The sequence below is a fragment of the Saccopteryx leptura genome, chromosome 1, assembly GCF_036850995.1.
Source record: "Saccopteryx leptura isolate mSacLep1 chromosome 1, mSacLep1_pri_phased_curated, whole genome shotgun sequence".
Lineage (NCBI taxonomy): Eukaryota > Metazoa > Chordata > Mammalia > Chiroptera > Emballonuridae > Saccopteryx > Saccopteryx leptura.
The window spans coordinates 242,012,201-242,034,044 of NC_089503.1; the positions used below are offsets into that span (position 1 = coordinate 242,012,201).

The 21,844-nt window shown below is 46.3% G+C and overlaps 1 protein-coding gene across 2 annotated transcripts in view; it reads left to right on the plus strand.

The window, feature by feature from the left end:
• The first annotated feature begins 21,715 nt into the window (after positions 1-21,715).
• The window catches only part of ZNF395 (zinc finger protein 395), a 45,001-nt gene continuing 44,872 nt past the window's right edge, over positions 21,716-21,844 (plus strand). Inside the window, exon 1 of one of the 2 annotated variants that reach the window (XM_066388468.1) lies at positions 21,716-21,839. The gene's annotated coding sequence lies outside the window, so the exon portion shown is untranslated. The remainder of the gene's footprint in view (positions 21,840-21,844) is intronic. The other variant, XM_066388477.1, reaches the window with a different exon arrangement.

Below are 21,844 nucleotides of genomic sequence, written 5' to 3' on the forward strand. Positions count from 1 at the left end.
CATCAACTCCCATATGTGCCTTGACCAGGCAAGCCCAGGATTTTGAACCGGCGACCTCAGCATTTCCAGGTCGACGCTTTATCCACTGCGCCACCACAGGTCAGGTCAAATTTTTCTTACCGTCAATAAACTTTATTAAGTAATATTTTTCCACACCAATCCTATCTTCCGAATATGATCCAAAATGGTTTGCTGAGCTGAATTAAGCCTTTCTGCGATCTCCGATGTTGTCAGAAAAGGATCTTGCTCCAACATGGTCTTAACAACATTGTCATCGATCAAAGATGATCTCCCAGAACGTGGCTTATCAGAAAGGTCGAAATCACCTGTTTCGAATTTTTCGAACCATCTTCTGCATGTCCTATCAGAAACTGTACCTTCACCAAACTTTCAATAAATTTCTACATGCTTCTGTAGCATTTCTTCCTTGTTGAAATTCGTATACAATACAGTGGCGTAAATGAACTTTATCAGTAGCCATGGGTACACTATCGCTTCACACATAAGACTAACGTGAATCAACTTTGTTTTAGTTCATTTGCTATGTCAGTATGTATACATTAAGTGATAAAAATAGAGAGGCACACATGCACCAAATAAACATGTGCTTACGTGTAGAAACTTGTTGTGATAGAAACAAACAGAACTTTCCGGTAGACTTTATAATAATAATTACCAAATACTTTATGTCAAATTTTTGCTAAGTTTGGCAGAATAATTTATTATTATTATTTTTTATTTTTCCGAAGCTGGAAACGGGGAGGCAGTTAGACAGACCCCCGCATGCGCCCGACCGGGATCCACCCGGCACGGCCACCAGGGGGCGATGCTCTGCCCATCTTGGGGCATCGCTCTGCTGCAATCAGAGCCATTCTAGTGCCTGAGGCAGAGGCCACAGAGCCATCCTCAGCGCCCGGGCAAACTTGCTCCAGTGGAGCCTTGGCTGCGGGAGGGGAAGAGAGAGACAGAGAGGAAGGAGAGGGGAGGAGTGGAGAAGCAGATGGGCGCTTCTCCTGTGTGTCCTGGCCAGGAATCGAACCTGGGACTCCTGCACGCCAGGCTGACGCTCTACCACTGAGCCAACCGGCCAGGGCCAGAATAAATTTTTATAAAACAACTTACTATAGTTAAATCTATCTTTTTATTTATACTTTGGTTGCTCTGCTACCGCCCACCATGAAAGCTGGAATGCCCACTAGTGGGCGGTAGGGACCAAGTTGACTACCACTGGGGTAGAGTGTTTGCTAGAGGCCTAAGCAAGTGAGGGGTTCTGAAACTTAAGGTTTGTTAGTTTCTGGGCAAATCTACCTCTGGCCACCAGCTAATAAGTGGTAGAAATGGAATTCAAACCCAGCTTTGTCTGCCTCTAAAGATACAAAATAGGAAATTTCCTAAAGACAGGAAGAGAATACCAGGGATGTAAAAGCATTCCTAGCCTCGCCTGACCAGGTGGTGGCGCAGTGGATAGAGCGTCGGACTGGGATGCGGAAGACCCAGGTTCGAGACCCCGCGGTCGCCAGCTTGAGCGCGGGCTCATCTGGTTTGAGCAAAAAAATAAAAAGCTCACCAGCTTGAGCTCAAGGTCGCTGGCTCAAGCAAGGGGTTACTCGATCTGCTGAAGGCCCGCGGTCAAGGCACATATGAGAAAGCAATCAATGAACAACTAAGGTGTTGCAACACGCAACGAAAAACTAATGATTGATGCTTCTCATCTCCCCGTTTTGTTCCTGTCTGTCTGTCCCTATCTATCCCTCTCTCTGACTCTCTCTCTCTGTCTCTGTAAAGAAAAAAAAAAGCATTCCTAGCCTAGCTGAGTTACGGGTCCCTCCCCAAGAAGGAACCTGAGAAGGGGAGCAGAATGCCTATATCTTCTCATTAGAGAGTTGTGATGGGGACAGGAGGATAGGGCTTTGGTGGCAAAGCTAAGTTTGAATTCTGGCTCTACCACTCCCTGGCTCTGTGATCTGGAAAAGTTACTTACCATCTCTGCATGTTGCTGGAGCAATATTGCCCACACTCCACCAGACAGGATTAAATGAGATATCACAGATGAGAGTGCCTGGTCTATAGCAGTCACATAAGCTCCATTGACCCCCTCTGCATCCTCTGCTCCCACACAGATATCATGGGTATTTGGAGACAAAATAAATAAAGACAAGCTAATTGGTAGAAGTTTCCTTTGTTTGTGGGTATGTTAAGTAAATGCACATATATGGCAAGCAACTGTCTAAAAAAAGATGCAAATCAGACCAAATTGACAGATATTTGCCTGGTATCTTGTCTTGGTTCAGTGCCTAGCACCATGTCTATTTTCAGGGATTCCCCATTATCCGCAACCTAAGTTCAGAACTGCTCACCCTGGTATTTGAAATTTCTCCAAATCTGACCTCAACTTAACCTTCTAACATTTTCTCTCACTATGATCCACCCAAGCCTCTCTTCGAACCTGACTGGTTTCCTCACTGACACTTCAATATCCACCACAGCCTCAGCAGAAAGCTACTTTCTCTGCCAGGAATTTTTTTCTCCTTTCCACAGTCCCGAATCCTACCCGTCCTTCAGGACCAGCTCAAGCCTTCTCTTGGGAGTGAGCATTTTCCAGCGATGCCTGCCTCTGGGGACTCCCGTCTTCTCGACTCCTACCACTCATGCCATTTCTACCAGGCGTTCAGCTCTTAACCACACACTGCCCTGTTCTGTACTACAGCTTTTAGGGAGTTTGTTTTTCCTTTCAATTGAATTGTAAGTTCAGTGCGATGTCATGGAAATACCATAAGACCGAAAGCAGAGACCTGGCTTCTGTTTCTAACTTGCTGTATAACCCCAGGCAAATAGCTTCCTTTCACTCAAAAGTGAGCGGGTTGGATATGGAAACTCTAAGATTCCTTTTCTTAGAACCATGACCCTCTTCATAGGGCCCAGCTCAATGATATGCATACAGAATTTAATTTAAAGAACATTCAAACATTTGTCAATCATTTATTCCCAAAGCACTGAGGTAGGTGCTAAAGTATGAATAAAGTAAACCAAAACACAGGGCTTACTATCAAGGAACTTACAAGGAAGGACTAGGTACACATACTCACTTGGGGGATTTATTGAATGGGGTCAGGAGCTAGAAAGGTCAGGAACTGGTGGAGTATCTGTCTGACATTCTGTCTGGTGGTTGTCACCCCACTCTACTGTTTGGCCTTGTAGCTGACTTCATTCTCTGAATCACTTTCCCCCTTTTCCAGCAACCCCCACGCACACCTTACAAGGGTAGGACTCAGAAGCTCCCTGCCCCTGTTCTCACTCTGCCACACATCCTGTTCCCCTTGGCTTAGAGGTGAGCTGTACAGCTCTCAACTTGGGGATGTGCCAGTCAGCACAGCTACCCTGCCCTCTGCCCTTCCATGTATCACCTGTTGGCACTTGAAAGGCAGTCTTCTAAAGCTGAGCCTGGCTCGGAAAAGTAACCTGGCTGCAATATATAATGGGAGGCATCAGGAAGGAAGGATAGAACATTAAGAAACCCAGCACAGGCCCTGGCCGGTTGGCTCAGTGGTAGAGTGTCGGCCTGGCATGCAAGAGTCCTGGGTTCGATTCCCAGCCAGGGCACACAGGAGAAGCGCCCATCTGCTTCTCCACCCCTCCCCCTCTCCTTCCTCTCTGTCTCTCTCTTCCCCTCCCGCAGCCAAGGCTCCATTGGAGCAAAGTTGGCCCAGGCGCTGAGGATGACTCTGTGGCCTCTGCCTCAGGCTCTAGAATAGCTCTGGTTGCAACACAGCAATGCCCCAGATGGGCAGAGCATCGCCCCCTGGTGGGCATGCCGGGTGGATCCCGGTCGGGTGCATGCGGGAGTCTGTCTGACTGCCTCCCCATCCGTTTCCAACTTCAGAGAGAGAGAAAAAAAAAGAAACCCAGCACAGTGTCAAGCCCAGAGCAGTTTCTTTGATGGCTTTACTACAAGTCAACTGCTGTCCTGAACTGCATCTCTATGAGACAGATGGTTACTGTCGGTATCCTCAGTTTACAAATGAGGAACTGGAGGCAGAGAGAAGTCAAATGACTTGCCCAAGATAGCTAGTTGGTGGAGATAGGACTGGAATTCAGACAGTTTGGCTCTACAGTGCACTCTCCCAACCTAGACTGAAACTGCCTCTTTTCTGTGCTCTGTAAAGGTTTTCTGCCAGCTATGATCTATTTCCTGGAACTACCTTGAGACACACGGAAGGTAAAGCGCAGATACATCTTTCCCTGGGGAAAAGGGAAAGATGTATCTGCGAGACCGGAGCTACCGGTTTCAGGGTAGTCCACTTGACCCTGAATTGCAGCAAGCGGTCTAGAGAGAGAAGACCTGGCAACAGGAGGTCTGAGTTCCGCTCTTCGCTCTGATCTAGGAAATCTTTTCACCTTTCCGAACCCCAAGTTTCCCCACCTTTAACGTAAGAGAAAGGCGAAGGGAGTTGGACTCGGTGAGCTCCCGGGGAACAGAGAGGTCAGGGAGAGGCGAGGGAGGACCGCACAATGTAGGTCTGTGTGTGCAGGAAGACGTCTCCGAGGGCGGAGGCAGAAAGGGGTGTGTTTATGCAGCAGGGGGCTCGCGAATACGTGGGGTTCTGTGGAGCCCAGCAAGAATCCGGAGGAAAGACGCGCAGCCGAGGGGGACGGGCAGGAGAGGAGTTGGGGGCGAGCCCTGTGGCCCCGCCGCGCGCGGAGGAGCAGAAACAGTGACAAAGTCGTCGGGAGGCCTAGCGCAGCGATCGTGGGGCTAGAGGCCAGAGGGGGCCCCAGCTGGGCCTGAGGCGGGGCGGGCAGGCCAGGCTCCGGCGGGCTCTGGAGAGGGAGGAGGGAGGGGCCCGGGCCTGCCCTCCCCACGGCCGCCGCGGCTGGGCCGGCGCAGGCCCCGCCCACAACACGAATCACGTGTGCGCCACGCACTCTCCCTCGGCGCGGGCTTGAGGCGAGCGGACTGGTGGAGAGTGGTGTCCTGAGGGAAAAGGCTCTGCGGGAGGGCTGGGGAGTGGGCATCAGGATGGGGCACGGCTGGGGCAGGCGGATGCCTTGAGGGATAAGGCGGGCGGGGCGGGGCCTGTTGCGAGGGGCGGGGCCTGTTGCTGGGGCTGGCTCAGGAAATGGGGAGAAGGGGCGGGTCTTACTGGCTGCCTGTTCAGGCTGCTTGTTTACTCCTGGCGGGGGAGCTTTAACCCGGAGGGTGGGAGGGCGATAGGGAAAGTGCGGGCTGGAATCCCGAGCCGCTGGAGCAGGAGTGGTGCGGAGGAGGAGTGGAGGGAGGGACTCCCGTGGAGATGCCAAGGCCGCTGCGTTCCTGGAAAGATCCAGCTGAAGACGCCCCGGATAGTTGTTTTTGTAGGTTTTTGCGTGTGTGTGCCTGTGTATGTTTTAAATTTCCTAGCCTATTAAATGCTCCCTCCTCCACCCCTCTCCACCCTGCGCGCGCGCTCTCACACACACACACAGACACACACAGACACACACACACACACACACACACGCTCGCGCGCGCGCGCGCACACAAGTTGGTAAAGGGTGTGCATGAACGCAATCCTTTCGGCCCTGAAACTCCTTAATCCTAGAATGGGTTCCCCGGGGAGAGGGCAACGCGTACGTGCTCACTGGGATCCCTGTCTTAGGAGGTGGTTGTGTGCGTGTTGTTTCCTAGTGGGGCTCTGCCACTTTTCTTAATCCAGGAAATGATTCAGTTGCGGTAATCGTCATATATTTTGAGTGCCTGCATGTGGCTCCAGTTAAACAAATAAGTTAATTTTAGTCAAAAGGCATTCCAGTCTCTTGCGCTTCCTTTTCTAAGTTGTATGGTAGATGGAGAGCTCTTCCTAAAATGTAAAGTGTTTCACAAACGTATTGGCATTAAAATAGAGGACGTGGGCACTGTTGCAATGTCTTCCTCATCTAAGGCAGTTTTCAATTATCTGAAAAATCGTCTGGTATCTGAAGAGATACAGTATCATATAATTTAATATTGTACTAATAACTACCATGTAACCATTTTATACATGAGGAATTAAGGCTCAAAAAGACACAATGGCTTGTCAGAAGTCACACAGCTAGTCAAAGAGCCTAGCAACACAGTGCTTTGAATCCCAAAGGGTGTCCTCCTCTCCCTCCCTCCCACTGTGTAGTGGACATATGTAAATTTCTGTGTTCATTCATTCCTTTGGGACAGCCGCAGTCCTCTATTCCCTGTGGTTTTACGTAGGTTAGGTTTAAAGCCATGGAATCCCATCCCTCTGGCAAACATGGTCCTAAATAGTGAGTGTTTTAACTAAAATGAATCAATTAATCTTTCCCTGGAACTAATATATGAATATGAGAGAGAAAATTTTGTTTTCTGTTAGTGCTGCTAAATTGGGATGTCATAGTTGGTAGTTGCCAACAATAGTGTTCCCAAGTGTGTGAAGAAAGCTCTTTTTGGGGGGTTGTGGGGAGCTCTTCTGAATTAGGAGGACTAATAAGAAGGGGTGAACGGAAATGAGAGATTTAGAGGCCGAATGCTGACATCTTTGTTTAAACCTGGGGTCTGGCTGTGTTTGTGGCCAGTACAAAACTCCTGGATTTCCCAGTTAAGTAAGCCAACAAGTTCTTTTTTCTTTCTTTCTTAAGCTAGCTTGAATTGAGTTCCTGTCACTTGTCTCCAAAGAGAGGCCTGACTAGTAAGTTTGGCACAGTGTTATTTATTTATCCCTCAGAAAATAATGGAAGTTGGGTGCCGGCCACAACTATCACTTCTTAAGTGTTCCAGTTCCCATGAGTCATACCAAGCGTGAGTCCCTCGGATATTGGTAGACAGAAGAAAACATAATTCTTCCTCAATATTATTGTATGACCAACAGGACATAATTCAACCAACCCAAATTAGAAGTTGGATAGATAACATTTCATCTTGGGGTACTATGACAGTCTAAATCATGAAGAGGGTAAGATTGAGGTTTTTAAGATGAGATTACTAGGTTTTTAGTGAAATGGTAAAGAAAGAGGGACTGATAACAATTTTCTCAATTGGTTAAAACTGAAGAATGTGAAGGTGAGTGGTCACTTTTAAAGAAGCAGTGAGGAGAACAGGACATTGAACTGTAAGGAGTAGGGACATTTGGAGCCACAGAATTTTAGAGACAGATGGAATCCCTGACAGATCTGTCTTTTTCCTCCTGAACAATTGTGGTGATAGGCAGCTAGGTAGGTCACCAAACAAAGGTGGTCAGTGGTCCAAAAAGAGCAGGGAGGGATGATCCTCCATGTCCTTTGTTAGCTATTCTAAGAAGTTAGAGATAAAATTGTAGAGATCCTGTGTGTGTACCTTGGTAACTCACCAGAGAGACTGGAACTGGTTGTCATGAGAAAAAAAAAAGAATTAAATGTATACAATAGCAATCCCTTGCCACTCCCTGACTTCCAGAGGGAGGATTCTTGGCTCAGTCAGCTGCTAGGTCTCTGATAAAGTTAAGAGACAGAGTCTGGAGCAGGCCATATTTTTCCACTTGAAGAAGGAGAGAGAGGGGAAAGAGGAGTGCAGAAGCAAGGAGAACAAGGCTAATGACAGTGGGAGAGAGAAGGAGGAGCAAGGGAAAGAAACAGTTGTTGATAGGTAGGGGTTAGAATTTTGGAGACAAAAATATAAAAAGAGGATTTGGGGGAGCTTTTCTGTATGTGGTTAGATAAAATTCCTCCTTGGCTTTCTCCTGAAAAAAATGTCAACTAATGCCCTGGCAAGATAACTTGGTTGGTTAAAGCATCATCCCAAAGCACAGAAATGACTGGTTCAATCCCTGTCAGGGCACATACAGGAACAGATCGATGTTCCTTCCCCCCACCCCCTCTCTCTCCCCTTCCCTCCCCCTTCTCTGTGAAATTAATAAACATGAAAAAAATATTTAAAAAAAATGTTAACAAAGACATTATTTCAAAAGCTTTTTTGAATTGAATTTGTCTCTTCTGACTGAGTCACTCAGATTTCATAGGTCTGCCATCAGCATTTTGGAACCCCTCCAGCCAACTAAAGGTATTGTAGCATCTCTTCTCCTGCACCTTTTCCCAGTATGTAGATGGAATCATCGTGACAATGATAACTTTTGTTTATCAAATGGTGGGAAGCATGTGGGCAGCGGAGCCAGTGGGTGCTGGGTGCTCAAGAACATGATAGTAATGACTTCCCAGCCATTTTGGCTCCTACTGTTCCTGTCAGTAAAGCCTTCCTGGAAGGTTATTGGCTAGTGAATTTTAAAGATTCTCTTTGGGGTGATTAGTTTGGCTTAGGAGGGAAGAAGAGAAATATCAAAGGAATAACAACCCAGAATGGTCATGTGTTGGTTAGAAATCTGGTTCCTGCATGGCAGATCTCACTCCCACATTTGGGTGTTGCATTGACTGAAAACTTAGTTGCTAGCCATTTCTCTTGCCCTCAGGAATCAATGAAAGCTTCTCAGGGGTGGTCTGATAGGCAATCAATTATGCTGTCAGATGGAAAAATTTGAGTTTAGGCGATTCGGCAGTTTATCAGTGAGAAGACTGTGAGATTGGCCATGTCTCGAACAAGTAGTAGCAAATCAGAGAGTGTTCCCAGGTGGAGAACACAAAAAGGTAATTAAACAGGGTTTGATTAATTCACGATTTCTACTCCAATGTATTAGAAGGATTATTAAGGCAGGATGTGGCCTAATGCTGGATGAGTTGTAGGTTAAGAGAATAGTATGGTGACTGGTTATATTATCAAGGTACGATTATGGGTTTCATGGGCAAGTGCTTGGTTGACTCTCTTCTGAAAACCCAAAATCAGTAAGGCCCATTCTTCTCATCTAAATTATTTTAGGCAGGTCTATGAAAAGAAGAGAAATTTTCTGTTAGTAAATAATTTAAACTTGAAAAAATTAAATTTGAAGGAGAATCTAAGTTTTAGACCTTGTTATCTATACTAAAATGCAAGAGGGAATTCAATAGTATATGCTAAGCCCTGGCCGGGTACCTCAGTTGGTTACAGCATTGTCCTGATAAGGCAGTTTTGATCCCAGTCAGGGCACAAACAAGAAACAACCAATGAATGCATAAATAAGTGGCAATATAAGTCATTATTTCTTTCTCTCTCTCTCTCTTCCTCTCTCAAATCAATAAATGTTAAAAAATTAAAAATAGCATATGTCAATCCCCGTTTGCATCTAGTGTCCTATAAACTGGTATTTGTGAAGTTGATTATTCCACTGGGTAGTGATGGAGGCCAGCCTATGATAGATGTAAGAAACTGTGCTGACTGCAAATACAGTACGACGTCTGGCACAAATAGGGAACAGTACCTGCTGTTCAATTCAGAAGAACCAGAAATTGGCATAAAATGATTGCATTTAAAATGCTTTTAGAAACAGGCTTTTATATTTGGAGTTTTGTTTGATTGGTTTATGGGTTTATGGACTTTTTAAAAAATCTTTTCATTTTGCTTGTCAAGAAGCCATTTAGTTGCTCAACCCCAATCCTGGGCGGTGGTTAATTGGCACATTCGTGGTGTGGCCATGTGGAAGTGGTATTTCCCAGGACTTTATGGTGCTGCCAATTCAATGGTATACATAGTGGGTGCAGATAGCCCTGTGCCCTTTGCTTCATTTGTCAAGAACTACAGTATTCCCAGGTGATCACCCCTCTGCTAGGGAGCTTCCTTATAGGAGTTAAACAGGATCTGGGTCATTCTTGATGATGTCGGTGGTCCAGATCATGGCAGGCATACCTGCCTTGGGCAGGAGTTTGGTCCTGCAGACGAATAAGGAAGAATGGCAGAATGCTTATGTGGGCTAGCAACCAAAATGGAATATGTAGGGAATGAAGTTGAACGGCTGGACAAAAATGAAACTGGTAAGTTCACTAGAGAAAAGACTACCAGCTCCTTCTCGGGGGTGGTGGGGGGGGGAGTTAGGGGATACCAGTACTATGGGAAGGAAAGTAAGAATAGAAGCTGCAAGAGCAGAGTTCAGTGGCAAAAAACATAGGGCAGAAAAGTAATAATTATGTATTGATTGGAATCCAAGAAACTAAAATAGGAGGTAACACAGCTGGGCATTCACAATGTACACTTCTGCCCATTCTTTGCTTCTCCCCTCTATCTCGACAGCCCCAAATCTAGGAGGTGAAATGACTTCAAGTCACCTCCTCGCCACCACTGGGGGTTTATACCAGTCCTTTCTAGTTGAACAGTGTGAGGTTTCCACCTTACTTAGTAATGCTTATCTCTTAAATAGCTCTGTGTTATCTCCCTCATGGGTGGGAAAAGCTGGCTGTTTCAGCCTATTTTAAGGACTTCCTATGAGAAGACTGTTTTTACAGAAACTATAGGTATATAGAAACCTAATGGAGAAGGGCTCCCACAGTATTTGTTGAGTTGAGCTGAACTGCTGTTTCCCCACGTGGTATTTTCTGTCCCTGGTATGCTTCAGCATGAGAGTCATGTCTAGATAGTCTTAAGCCTGTACAGGAATTTTTTCCCTTGGCCTTCCACTCCTCTGGCCTGTTACTAGCATATCCCCCAGGGCACAATGTAGGGTGAAGCTGGAGTTGGTCCATCATCAAAATGGTTCTGTTCTGGATTTTATCTTCCTGCCTTGAACAATGAGATAAAGATACTTTTAATCCTCATTTTTTATGTGCTCACTAGAAAGCAGACAGAGTTGTTCCAGAGTGGATTTCCTGTGTCACAGAAATCACAGATGCATAAAAGGAAAAACCAGATGTGCACAGAGAGCCTGCCTGGGCTTACACATTCCTTCATACCCGGAGTCATAGGGCTTTATGATCTATGTTCCCAAAGCCAGCTCATTTATTCCTCTTTTGAATATGTGCTCTTGCTCATACCCAGATTTTCAGAGCTAGGAGGAAGTAGGCACGGATTGGGGTGTTTACGCACTGGGGTGTATCTTTGGATATCTTCACACATGTGGGAGCTTGTTTGCTTGCAAGTGTGGCAGTGCAGATCTAAGCAAGCTACTCCAGGGTTACCCTTAAGCTGTGAACAACCTACTTGCAAACTATCAATCCTTTCTCAGCCATGAAATGCGAAGCTCACCTTCTCCAGAAAGGATTTATCGATTGAGTAGTTCAGAGAGATGCCATTTGCCCCAGGCATATCTACAAACTACTTTCTCTTAAAATTTCTGAATCTTGTGCCTTCGGTTTTTGTCCATGAGGGTATTTTGGTATTTTTCTCAATCAAAAGAAAAAATATAGGCCCTGGCCGGTTGGCTCAGTGGTAGAGCGTCGGCCTGGCATGCAGAAGTCCCGGGTTCGATTCCCGGCCAGGGCACACAGAAGAGGCGCCCATCTGCTTCTCCACCCCTCCCCCTCTCCTTCCTCTCTGTCTCTCTCTTCCCCTCCGGCAGCTGAGGCTCCATTGGAGCAGCGTTTGCCCCTGCGCTGGGGATGGCTCCTTGGCCTCTGCCCCAGGTGCTAGAGTGGCTCTGGTCACGACAGAGCGATGCCCTGGATGGGCAGAGCATCGCCCCCTGGTGGGTGTGCCAGGTGGATCCCGGTTGGGCGCATGCGGGAGTCTGTCTGACTGCCTCCCCGTTTCCAGCTTCAGAAAAATACAAAAAAAAAAAAATAATAATACAAATGCAAAATAACCAGTATTATCCTTTTCATTTAAAACTGATAGCCTGGGCCCTGGCTGGTTAGCTCAGTCAGTTAAGAGCATTGTCCAGAAACAACAAGGTTGCAGGATTCGATCCCCAGTCAGGGCACATACGAGAAACAACCAATGAATGCATGACTGAGTGGAACAGCAACTGAACACTTCCTTTCCCTCTCCCCCCTCTCCCTTCTTCTCTTTGCCTCTCGAAAAATCAATCAATCAGATCCTGGCTGGAGGGCTCGGTTGGTTGGAGTCTTCCAGGCACAGAGGTTTGATTCTCCAGTCAGGGCACATACAGGAGCAGCTTTCAGAGGTAACTTTTTGGTAGTCTAAAACCCTAGATTCATGATTACTAGATCTTGGATGCCTACTATATGCTGGAATGCCTACTACTGTTCTAGAAGCTATGGATACAGCAGTAAACAAAAATATAGATTCTACTATCCTGGATCTGTTGAGGGGATGGAGATAGGTTGTCAGTAATAGTAAGAGCTAAGAAAAAAAATAAAGCAAGGCCAAGGATGGTGCTATTTTAGATAGATTAGTGAGGAAATTTCTTCTTTTTTTATTATTTATTTTTATTTATTTATTCATTTTAGAGGAGAGAGAGAGAGAGAAGAGAGAGAGAAGGGAGGAGGAGCAGGAAGCATCAACTCCCATATGTGCCTTGACCGGGCAAGCCCAGGGTTTTGAACCCGCGACCTCAGCTTTTCAGGTCGATGCTTGATCCGCTGTGCCACCACAGGTCAGGTGGAAATTTCTTCTTATAAGAATGCATTTGAGGCCCTGGCTGGTTTGCTCAGTGGTAGAGCGTCTGACCAGCATGTGGATGTCCCAGGTTCGATTCCTGGTCAGGGCACACAGGAGAAGTGACCATTTGCTTTTCCACCCCTCCACCCCCCTCTCTCTTCTTCTTCTCCTGCAGCTATGGCTTGATTGGCTCGAGTGAGTTGACCTTGGGTGCTGAGGATGGCTCCATTGCCTCTGCCTCAGGCTCTAAAAACTGGTCCAGTTGCAATGAAGCAACAGTCCCAGCTGGGCAGAATATCACCTCCTAGTGGGTTTGCTGGGTGAATCTGGTGGGATGCATGTGGGAGTTGTCTCTCTGCCTCCCCTCCTATCACTAAAAAAAAAAAAAAAAAAAAAAAGGAAAGAAAGAAAAGAATGTATTTGAGAGCAGGGACCTAAATCAAGCAATAGAGCTAATCATATGGCTATCAGGAGGAAGATCATTTAGTTCAAAGGAATCACTTTGGAAAGCCTGAGCTGGAAGTCAGTTCAAGAACCAGCAAGGGGGCCAATCTGTCTGGCTCTGGGTGAGCCAGGAAAGAGTGGTGGGTATTGGGACCAGATAATTGACTGGGGGCAAATCTCTGTAGGGCTTTGTAGTGAGGGAGGTGGGAAGTGATTGAAGATTTTGAGCAGGATAGTGATATAATGTGACTTAGGTTTGAGAAAGATCACTCTGACTGCCATGGTGTTGAATAGAACAGAAAAAGCAGAGAGATCAGTTGGAGCCTGTTTTGGAAGTCCAAGTCAGAGAGATGGTGGTCTGACTAGGGAAGTAGTGCTGGCAATGGAGGGATATGAATGGATTCTGGATAAGTTTTATAAATAGAACCAGTGGTGGGATTCAAATAATTTAACAACTGGTTCTTTCCCCTAATGACCATTTTAAATATAAAAAAAGATATACTGAAAGGTAGTTTATTATTTCATGCATTTAATACTTAAATAAGAACAATAAAAGAAGTATACAAAATTAGATTATAAGAAAATGTTTTAAAACATTAATGAAAAAATATTAGGCCCTGGCTGGTTGGCTCAGTGGTAGAGTGTCAGCCTGGCGTGTGGGTGTCCCTAGTTTGATTCCCAGTCAGGGCACACAGGAGAAGTGGCTATCTGCTTCTCCACTCCTCTCCCTCTTGCTTCTCCCTCTCTCTCTCATTCTCTCCTTCAGCGATGGCTCAACTGGAGCGAGTTGGTCCTGGGTGCTGAGGATTGCTCCATGACCTCCACCTGAGGCGCTAAGAATAGCTCAGTTGCTGAGCAACTGGCAATGCCCCAGACAGGCAGAGCATCACCCTGTAAGGCAGTGGTCCCCAACCTTTTTTGGGCCATGGACCGGTTTAATGTCAGAAAATATTTTCACGGACCAGCCTTTAGAGTGGGATGGATAAATGCATCACGTGACCAAGACAAGCATCAAGAGTGAGTCTTAGATGGATGTAACAGAGGGAATCTGGTCATTTTTTAAAAATAAAACATTGTTCAGACTTAAATATAAATAAAACAGAAATAATGTAAGTTATTTATTCTTTCTCTGTGGACTGGTACCAAATGGCCCACGGACCGGTACTGGTCTGTGGCCCGGGGGTTGAAGACCACTGCTGTAAGGGGCTTACTGTGGATCCTGGTTGGGGCACATGTGGGAGTTTGTCTCTGACTCCCTCCTCTTACTTAATAACAAGAAAAAATTAGTGAAAAAATGTTAAATAATATATGACAAAAATAATAAAACTGTTACTTAAGATAGAGACAGAGAGAGGGACAGACAGGAAGGGAGAGAGATGAGAAGCATCAGTTCTTCATTGAGGCACCTCAGTTGTTCATTGATTGCTTTCTCATATGTGCCTTGACTGGGAGGGAGAAGCTACAGCAGAGCGAATGTCCCCTTCCTCAAGCCAGTGGCCTTGGGCTCCTGCCAGCGACGTTTGGGCTCAAGCCAGTGATCATGAGGTCATGTCTATGATCCCATGCTCAAGCCAGCGACCCTGCGCTCAAGCCAGATGAGTGCACACTCAAGCTGGAGACCTTCGGTTTAGAACCTGGCTCCTCTGTGACCCAAGCCAAGGCTCTATCTACTGTGACACCACCTGGTCAGGCCCATATTACTTCTTGATTGCTGTCCTTTGCTATTTTTTTCACCTATGGACAGAATGAACATACTATGGACACTTAGAATATGTTGTTGTGCAGATGAATGTTAACGAATAAGGAATGTAAATTTGTGATTTCCACATTGGGTGGCTGCCCAGGTGCCCACCTTTAGAGAGAACCCTGATTACAGGTACCATTTTAACAAATGGTTCACTGAACTCAACAAAAAATTAGGTATCAGTTCTGCTGAACTGGTGCAAACTGGATGAATCTCACCCTTGGATAGAACCAACAGGATTTTCTGCTAGATTGGATGTAGCATATGAGAAAAAGAAAGGAGTTCAAGATTACTCTAAGTTTTTGTGTGTCCCTTTGGGTGCTTGTTTTTTGAGCAACTGGAAAAATAGAATTAGCATTTATTAAGTTGGGGAGAAGCAGTTTGGAGGAAATCAAAAGTCTGGTTTTTGACATGGTACATTTGAGATCTGATTAGACATCCAAGTGGATGTCAAGTATATAACTGATATCAAGAATTTGGAGTTCAGACCTTGGCTGGTTGGATCAGTGGTAGAGCGTCGGCCTGGCGTGCAGGAATCCCAGGTTCGATTCCCGGCCAGGGCACACAGGAGAAGTGCCCATCTGCTTCTCCACACCTCCCCCTCTCCTTCCTCTCTGTCTTTCTCTTCCCCTCCTGCAGCCAAGGCTCCATTGGAGCAAAGTTTGCCCGGGTGCTGAGGATGGCTCTGTAACCTCTACCTCAGGCTCTAGTATGGCTCTGGATGCAACAGAGCGACACCCCAGATGGGCAGAGCATCGCCCCCTGGTGGGTATGCCGGGTGGATCCCGGTCGGGCGCATGCGGGAGTCTGTCTGACTGCCTCCTCGTTTCTAGCTTCGGAAAAATGAAAAAGAAAAAAAAAGAAAAAAGAGTCTGGAGTTCAAAAAGACAGGTTAGGTATAAAATGAGACTCTGGTGGAACCTGAAGACTAAGTTCATTCCCTAGGCCTTACCCCATTCTAAATAAATGCTTTAAAAGTCGTTCCCAGCCTTGGCTGTTTGGCTCAGTAATGGTAGGGTGTCGGCCTGGCATGTGGATGTCCCGGGTTTGATTCTGGCCAGAACACACAGGAGAGGTGCCCATCTGCTTCTCCACCCCTCCCCCTCTCCTTCCTCTCTGTCTCTCTCTTCCCCTCCCTCAGCCAAGGCTCCATTGGAGCAAAGCTGGCCCGGGCACTGAGGATGGCTCCATGGCCTCTGCCTCAGGCACTAGAATGGCTCCGGTTGCAATGGAGTAATGGCCCAGAAAGGCAGAGCATTGCCCCCTAGTGGGCATGCCGGGTGGATCCCTGTCAGGCGCATGTGGGAGTCTGTCTCTCTGCCTCCCCACTTCTCACTTCAGAAAACTGCAAACAAACAAACAATAAGTCTTCCCCAGCCCTAGAATCCACTGAACATCTGAGGCATGTTATGAACCAGAGATTGCCTGGACTGTGGATGGAATAGCTCTAGTCAGTCCTCTGGGTCCAACTAACAATGTATTATTAACTGATGTTTATCAAATGCCAACTCCATGCCAGGCACTGTGCCAAATGTTGGGTATTCAATAGAAACAAGACATGCTCCTTGTCTTTATAGAATGTTAAGTCTTGTAGGGGATTAGGATGAGACAATAGCGTTTTCAGTACAATGCAATGGGAGTGTGGGGGGTGAGCGTAGGGTGCTATTGGACATAAAGGAGAGGCACTTAATCCAGTCCCAGAAGGCAAAGTGCCATCTAAGCTAACTCCTGAAGAATAATTAGGGGTAGCCTGACCAGGCAGTGGTGCAGTGGATGGAGCATTGGCCTGAGACACTGAAGACCCAGGTTTGAAACCCTGAGGCTTTCAGCTTGAACATAGGCTCACCAGCTGGATCCCACTGGCTTGAGCATGGGGTCACTGGCTTGGCTGGAGCCCCCTGTCAAGGCACATATGAGAAAGCACTCAATAAACAACTAAGATGCCACAACTATGAGTTGATACTTCTCATCTCTCTCCCTTCGGGTCTGTCTGTCCTTGTCTGACTCTCTCTAGCTTAAAAAAAAAAAAGTAGTGGTAACCTGGTAAAGAGGTAAGAGAGGAGTGGAGAGTGTTCTAGGGGAGAAAAGAGCATGTATCAAGCAAAGCAGTTTGTGCAGACAAGGGACAAAAGTTCAGTTTAGCATGTCTGGAGTATAGTGAATAGGGTAGAGACAGAGAGGGGCAAGTAGTGACTGGAGAATTAATTAGGAGTCACACCATGAAGGATTTTTTTTTTTCTTCCAGAGACAGTCAGAGAGAGGGATAGACAGGGACAGACAGACAGGAACAGAGAGATGAGAAGCATCAATCATTAGTTTTTCATTGCGCGTTGCAACACCTTAGTTGTTTGTTGATTGCTTTCTCATATGTGCCTTGACAGCGGACCGAGTAACCCCTTACTGGAGCCAGTGACCTTGGGCTCAAGCTGGTGAGCTTTTTGCTCAAACCAGATGAGCCCACGCTTAAGCTGGCGACCTTGGGTTTTCGAACCTGGGTCCTCCGCATCCCAGTCCGATGCTCTATTCACTGTGCCACCGCCTGGTCAGGCACCATGAAGGATCTTAATGAACAATGCTGGGAGTTTGTTATAAAAGTTACAGGAAGGCCCTGGCTGGTTAGTTCAGCCGGTTAGAGTGTTGTTCCAAAACAACAAGGTTGCGGGTTCGATCCCCAGTCAGGGCACACATGGGAAGCAAACAATGAATGCACAACTAAGTAGAACAACAAATGAATGCTTCCCTTCCCCTCCCCTCTCTCTCCCTTCCTCTCTCTGTCTCTCTAAAAATCAATCAATCAATAAAAAATTAAGCCCTGGCTGGAGAGCTTGGTTGGTCGGAGTGTCATCTGGAAATGCAGAGGTTGCCAGTTCGCTCTCTGGTCAGGGTATAGAGGAACAGCTTGATGTTCCTGTCTACCTCTCTCTCTCTCTCTCTCAAAAAAAAAAAAAGTTACAGGAAACATTTGCGTTTTTATTTTTATATAATTATTTATTTTTGGAAGCATTTGAGGTGTTTTTTTTGTTTTTTTTTCTGAAGCGGGAAACGGGGAGAGACAGTCAGACAGACTCCCGCATGCGCCTGACCGGGATCCACCCGGCACGCCCACCAGGGGGCAACGCTCTGCCCACCAGGGGGCGATGCTCTGCCCCTCTGGGGCGTCGCCATGTTGCGACCAGAGCCACTCTAGCGCCTGGGGCAGAGGCCACAGAGCCATCCCCAGCGCCCGGGCCATCTTTGCTCCAATGGAGCCTCGGCTGCGGGAGGGGAAGAGAGAGACAGAGAGGAAGGCGCGGCGGAGGGGTGGAGAAGCAAATGTGCGCTTCTCCTGTGTGCCCTGGCCGGGAATCGAACCCAGGTCCTCCGCACGCTAGGCCGATGCTCTACCGCTGAGCCAACCGGCCAGGGCTGCATTTGAGTTTTAAGTGGAGGAAATGGGCTAATGTAAGGAATGGCTTGGAGGGAGGCAAACCTGGAAGCAGTTACATCGGGGTATTTGAGATAGTGTCAATCTCACACTCATACTGCACCTCTAAATGTGTCCAGGTAACATGAGGCAGGACGTGGGTCTGCTTTGCTTAACCCCAAGCTAATAAGAGATGCTCTCCAAGAAGCTAATTACTTTGACGGAAAAGAGGCACAAGATGTCTACGTTTTAATCGGCAGCCAAGGTGTGGGAGGAAGCAAGGAAGCATAGTTCTAGGATGGGACAGCTTCCAGGAAGGGTAAACACTAGTCATGGGGAGTCAGGAAGCCAAGATTGGAAACCACAAGTTGGAGTCTTTCTAAGTACATCTTGCTTTGTATGATGTGTGTGCTGTGCAGTGTGTGTTTAGGACAGAACCTGGATTCTGTGTGAAGGTGCTGAGAGCTGGGTGTGTGTGTGTGTGTGGAATGGAAGTTTATGGTGGAACATTCTCTCTGAGTCTGTGTTAATGTGCAAAACTCTGGAATGCACACTGTGCAAGTATATACCTGCAGCAAAAAGGGAGATGCATGCAACATATGCTATGAGAGAACATGTGCCTTTTAACGGCCTGCATCACAAGACACCATCTCAAACAGGACAAGCTATGGGTTCTGTTCAGATCTAGAACTCCTTTGGCTCACTTTGCATACAGCAGGCACTCACATGTTTGTCAAGTGAATGGTTGTTTCACTTCTACTAAAATTCAATCGTTTTTGGAAATATGTAGATTTGGTTACAAGTTTGAACTAGGCATTTTAAGAAAAATAAACTCACAGTCAGGCACCAACATCCATTTGCAAAATCTAGCAGTTTAAGTCCTGCAATGAAGTTTATAGGCTAGCTTGAGTCCTAGTTCATGTAAAAATCACTAGTTCATTTTATTCAGCAAACGTTTACTGGAACACCTCAGCCACATTGGTAGTACTGGGCTGTTGCTGCTGGAACTCACTGCCCTCTCCTCTGAGCCGCCTTAAGCTGAGTGCTGCAGTTAAGCTTAATTATATGCTATCTTGTATTGTTCCTTAATTGTTGCATGTGCATTAAGCCATTTCCAACTAGGTTGTATGTTCCTTGGGGGCAGGGACTATATTATAAACTTCAGGATAGGTGAGGGACTTAGCAGAGAATATATTGAAGGGAGTAAACACCCCTTCAAGAGTGGAAAAAGGAAAATGAGAACATAAAGCTATATACGAACTGTAGTGATTAATGTATAAAATAGCTTAAGAAAAAGGGAGCATATATTGTTGTTGATTAACGAAAATATTCCATTAATGATAAAAGAGTAAAATTCAACTCTGTATTTTCATGTTAAGGGAGGGGTTTGTGTAGTGACATAATTGCTGTGACACCCAAATGCCTTCATTCTAGATGTTCTTTTCAGTGCAAAACAAGAATGTTTCCTTGAGGATGAGAGTTAAAAGGTAGAACCAGTCTTTGGTGAATTATTTGATAGCAGATTTATCCTACAGCTGGATTTCTCAACAATGGCACATCGACATTGTAGATGAGGTAATTATTTGGTGTGTGTGTGTGTGCTGTACTGTGCATTGCAGGATGTTAAGTAGCATCGTGAATCTATACTTATTAGATGATAGTAGCACCTTCCCCCCCTTTATGACAATCAAAAATGTCTCCAGACAGGTTTCTCAAAAAATTAAAAATAGAACTGCCTTATGACCCAGTAATTCCACTTTGGGGTATATATCCAAAGAAATTCAAAACACTAATTCAAAAGATATATCTACCCCTATGTTCATTGCAGCATTATTTAAAATCGCCAAGATGTGGAAGCAACCCAAGTGCCCATTTAATAGACAAGTGGATAAAGAAGATTTGGTAGATATAGTATACACAATGGAGTGTAACTCGGCCATTAAAAAGAATAAAATCTTGCCATTTGAGACAACATGAATGGATCTAGAGTATTACGGTAAATGCAGTAAGTCAGACAGAAAGACAAATACCATATGATCTCACTTATGTGTGGAATCTAAAGAATAAAATAAACAAACAAGCAAAAACAGACATAGACTTATAGATTCAGAGTTGCCAGATGGGAGGGGGTTTGGAGACTGTGTGAAAAGGTGGAGAGAGTAAGTACAAATTAGTGGCTACAAAGTAGTGAAGGGGATGTAAAGTACAGCATAGGGAATATAGTCAGTAATAGAATAATAACTATGTATGGTGCTGAGTGGGTACTAGAATATGGGACTCTCACTTCCTAAGTTATGTAATTGTCTGTTATGTTGTACACCCGAAACTAATATAAAAGAATATTGAATGTCAACTGTAATTGAAAAAAAAAATGGATGTATGAGGCAAATTGGATATATACGGATGAAAATATTTCTGAAATAGTGGGGAAAAATGTCTCCAGACATTGCTCCCAGCTGAGGACCAGTGTCCTATAGGAATTTTGGTTCATTTGGATATCTTCCTTATTTAACCAGAGGTGGAAAATAAGGGGAATAATATTTATTGTCTCTTTGTTCTGAGCTAGGAATTAAACCTATGTGAGGTTTGTTTTGTTTTTAAAATTTCACCTTACAGATAAAGAAGCTGAAGTTCAGAGAGATAAAAGAACCTGCTGAAGACCACAAAGCTTGTTCAGCAGTTAAATCAGGATTGCAAGCCAGGCCAGTCTGCCCGCAAAGCCCTTAGTCCCTTCCAGCACACACCCCACTGCCTCTCCGTAAGAAAAACAGCATACCTCACCTTGAAGGCGAGCTGCGCATTCAACAAGTATGCTTGAAAATATTTTAAAACTTTTTGGTGGAGAGGAATTATTACTCTTCTAGCCATTACATTCGTTTAAATAGAATATACAGACAGGCCCACACATACAGACACCGGGGCCCTTCATTACCGTTGTGCCTCTGGTCTTATCTCTGAAAAACACAGAGCAACACAATGCAACAGCTTCAATTCCCCTTGTTACAAATTATACAAAAGCCAGAGCCTAACGGTGCCAAAAGCAACTGGTCTTGTTTACATAAGGGCTGAAAGCTAATAGTTAACTTTCTTCCATTCCAGAAAAAGTAAATAACGCCTCACTTTACAACTACAAACGAGTAAAATCGCGTAATATGTCATGAAATGGAGAAAACATGAAATCAAATGGAAAATGGAGAGGTTGATTCCAGTGCTCCCTCTCTCCCCGGCTTTCGCTAGAGCTCCCGGCCGGTCGGGCTGCGCGGCCTGGGTCCCTATCGCCCCCGCCAAGTTCCCGGCAGTGGCGCCTGGGGCTTTCTGGCTTCCTTTCCCGCCCTGGGGCAGCACGGCCTCTCTCGGAGAAGCCTGTCCCAGAGCTAGGCCTGGAAAAACAACAGCAAGAAACTTTGGCTGGGTTGGCGGTTCAGTAATAAGAGGCACTCAAGTTTGGTTCGGGGCTGCAGCCGCCGGTTCCGATTTTGGGGTGGAAATGGGGAGGGGTGGGTCACAACTCGGTCAGGTTCAAGGGCGCATGTGCACGAGAAGTCGCTCGGTAACTTATTGAGCGCCCACTGTCTACGAGCAGTTGGGGGTGTGCATCCAGGCGCGTGGTGGGTGTGTGGGGAGGGCGCGGGCGCGCGTGGCCGGCGAGAGGCGCGCGGGCCGCGAGCGCGCTCAGAGCCTGGGGCTGGTGCTAGGGTTGGGGGCGGGGAAAAGAGGTTGGGGTTGGGGGTGGGGGTGTGTCCCCGAGTCTCGCTCGTTCACTCGCTGGCTGGCGCGCTCCTCCGCTCCCTTCCCGGGCGGGAATCCGGGCCGGGTTGTGGCCGCGGCCGCGTACGTGAGCGCAGTGTCCCGGAGAAGGGAGGCAGGCCGGCCAGGTGGG